Below are 3039 nucleotides of genomic sequence, written 5' to 3' on the forward strand. Positions count from 1 at the left end.
GATTTACCTGATAAAGAGTTCAAAATAGCTGTTTGAACAAAGCTCAATGAGCTACAAGAAAACATAGAAAGACAATTCAATGAAATCTGGAAAACAATACATGAATAAAATGAGAAGTTTAGCAAAGAGATAAAAACCATAAAAAAGAAGCAAACAAATTCTGGAGTTGAAGACTACAATGAATGAAATTTTTAAAATGCAATAGAGAGTGTCAACAGCAGAATAGATCAAGCAGAAGAAGGAATCTGTGAAGTAGAAGACAGGAACACTTTGAAATTATCCAGTCAGAGGAGAACAAAGAAAAAGAATGAAAAAGAGTAAAGAAAGCCTACATGAACCATGGTATATTAGTAAAAGAAAAATCTGCAAATTATTGGTGTTCTGGAAAGAGAAAAGAGGGAGAAGGGGGAAGAAAGCTTATTTAAAGAAATAATAGCTAAGAACTTCCCAAATCAGGGGAGAAATCTGGACATCAAAGTTCATGGAGTTAATAGATCACCCCAAAATTTCAATCCAAAACAATCTTCTCCAAGACACATTATAATAAAACTGTCTAAAACCAAAGACAAAGGAAGAATTCTAAAAGCAGCAAGAGAAAAAAAAAATCTCTCATACAGGGAAACCTTCATAAGGCTATCAGTGGATTTCTCAGCAGAAACCTTTCAGGCCAAAAGGAGGGGGATGATATATTTAAAGTGCTAAAAGGAAAAAAACTTCACAAAACCCTGTGAACCAAGAATACTTCACACATCAAAGTTGTCCTTCAGAAATGAAGGTGAGATAATACTCAGTCTATTCAGGATTATATCAAAGTCAAATGCAACGATATTCTTTGAATATATTGAGCATACCATAGATTTCATATTATGATATGGCCTAAAAAAATTTTTTTTAAATGCTGTGGCCACCAATAATCATAGAGCCATTAATTCAAAGTAGTATATCCTTTAAGCACTTGCATCAATTATCTGGAGTATTCTAAAGATACAGGTGCCTAGGCCTCCCTCCAGACTTGAATCAGAAGGTACACTTCAAAAGCCCACCAGAAATTCTTATGCACCAAAGGAAGACAAAAATGAGAGCCATTGATACAACAGATGTTGAACAACACATTGGGGACTGTTTACTTGAAGGCATTATGTAGAATGAGGACTGGTGATTTAGAAGGGATTCGGTGTCAGAAAATCAAAAGAATTCTCTAACTGCTGAGAATTACTTAACATAACCTCATAACCTGCCAATGGTGTACATGACTTCCTGGGAAGCCTTTAAGAAGCTGTGGTCAATAATCCACGATGATTTTGCAAAAACATTAAGAGACACAAAACTCCTTGACTGTGATGGACATAATCATAAAATGCTTTGAAGAGTTCTCTGCTCCATCTCACAGTGCTGCCACCTACAGCCCTGCTCTGTTTACTTGGAACATGGGAATTTACAGGCAATATCCATTTTGATACATCTGCATTTGTTTGTGTTAGATTTAGGAACCTTGCACCACAACCATATCTAAACAGTCAGCATTGAAATTTATCCCCGCCGGCAAATAACTAGGCAGAAAAGAAGAATGTAAATGACTAAGGATGAACCGAATGAAGCAAATGTCCAGAGAAGGTGGGTAAATAAGACTAGCTGAATTTCTGCCTTTTAGCTTGCCAACCTCCAGCATCAATGTTGTTGATGGAGCATTATGTGAGTGTAAACTGGCCATTTCTATTCAGGCTTACTCAAACTAGAACTGACTGCACTCTGACTGGAATTCTCTTCTCCTCCTCCTTCTCATGGCTACTGCTTTAACTAAAAAAGTTTCCATCTTTCTTCCCACCCACTCCCTCCTATGTTTCATCTCCTTCAAGCATATAGCTCACTGTATTTTCCAAAGATGGACGGACCTACTCTTCTGCAATGTGACTTTGCCACTCACCTACTAAGAGACAGAACCTATTTCTCAACCCCCTCTTGAGTTTAGGTGGGCACTGAGATTGATTTGACCAATCGAATACATCAAAAATGTCCTTGTACCACTGCCAGGATCACCCTTAACTATTCTAACTTTGTGATTTTTTGGAAGGCAGACACAATGTAAAAGTATGACTACCATGAGACAACCATTTTGTGAGAAATCTGTTAAAGTAACCAGATTGGGCCCAAGATGGAGTCACTCATGCTAAGCCCCATCCTGGAGGATGAGGCCCCCACATGGCGAGAGAAAGATGCCAAGACCACCAAGACACTAGTCGTGTGAGTACAGAAGTCGTGTCGGAAGTAAACCCTCCGTGCCCAGCTATCTCAGTTGATGCCATGTGGATCAGAGATGCCTGCCCAGCCAAAACCCACCCCATTCCTAACCCTGGAAATCAAGAACAAAACAAACAGTTGTTTTAAGGCACTAAGTTTTGGGTGATATATTATAGAGTGAAGGAGAGCAGAATATGCCATCCCAGAATATGCCTCTTTGGCATAAAGATTATTTGGAGCTGATTATTTTTGAGAACCAGCAGTGAAGAAGCTCTGAAAATAAGATAGAAGTTAAGCTTTTTAAGGGAAAGTTACATTTATAAAGGAAATTTCCATTTGTAAGAGTCTCCTTCTCTGTACCAGGAAGAGACGGATGACTCTAAATCACAAGAGAATCTTTTTTTAAAATTAATTAATTATTTATTTATTTTTGGCTGTGTTGGGTCTTCGTTTCTGTGTGAGGGCTTTCTCCAGTTGCGGCGAACGGGGGCCACTCTTCATCGCGGTGCGCGGGCCTCTCACTGCCGCGGCCTCTCCTGTTGCGGAGCACAGGCTCCAGACGCGCAGGCTCAGCAATTGTGGCCCACGGGCCCAGTCGCTCCGTGGCATGTGGGATCTTCCCAGACCAGGACCCGAACCCGTGTCCCCTGCATTGGCAGGCAGACTCCCAACCACTGCGCCGCCAGGGAAGCCCCACAAGAGAATCTTGCCAGTGGAAAGGTGTCCACTTAAACCTGTATAACAAACCTTACCCGTATTTACAGTACTTTTCCTGGTAACCTCCCATAACTGGCCTCCCCT

The sequence above is a fragment of the Balaenoptera musculus genome, chromosome 7, assembly GCF_009873245.2.
Source record: "Balaenoptera musculus isolate JJ_BM4_2016_0621 chromosome 7, mBalMus1.pri.v3, whole genome shotgun sequence".
Classification (NCBI taxonomy): domain Eukaryota; kingdom Metazoa; phylum Chordata; class Mammalia; order Artiodactyla; family Balaenopteridae; genus Balaenoptera; species Balaenoptera musculus.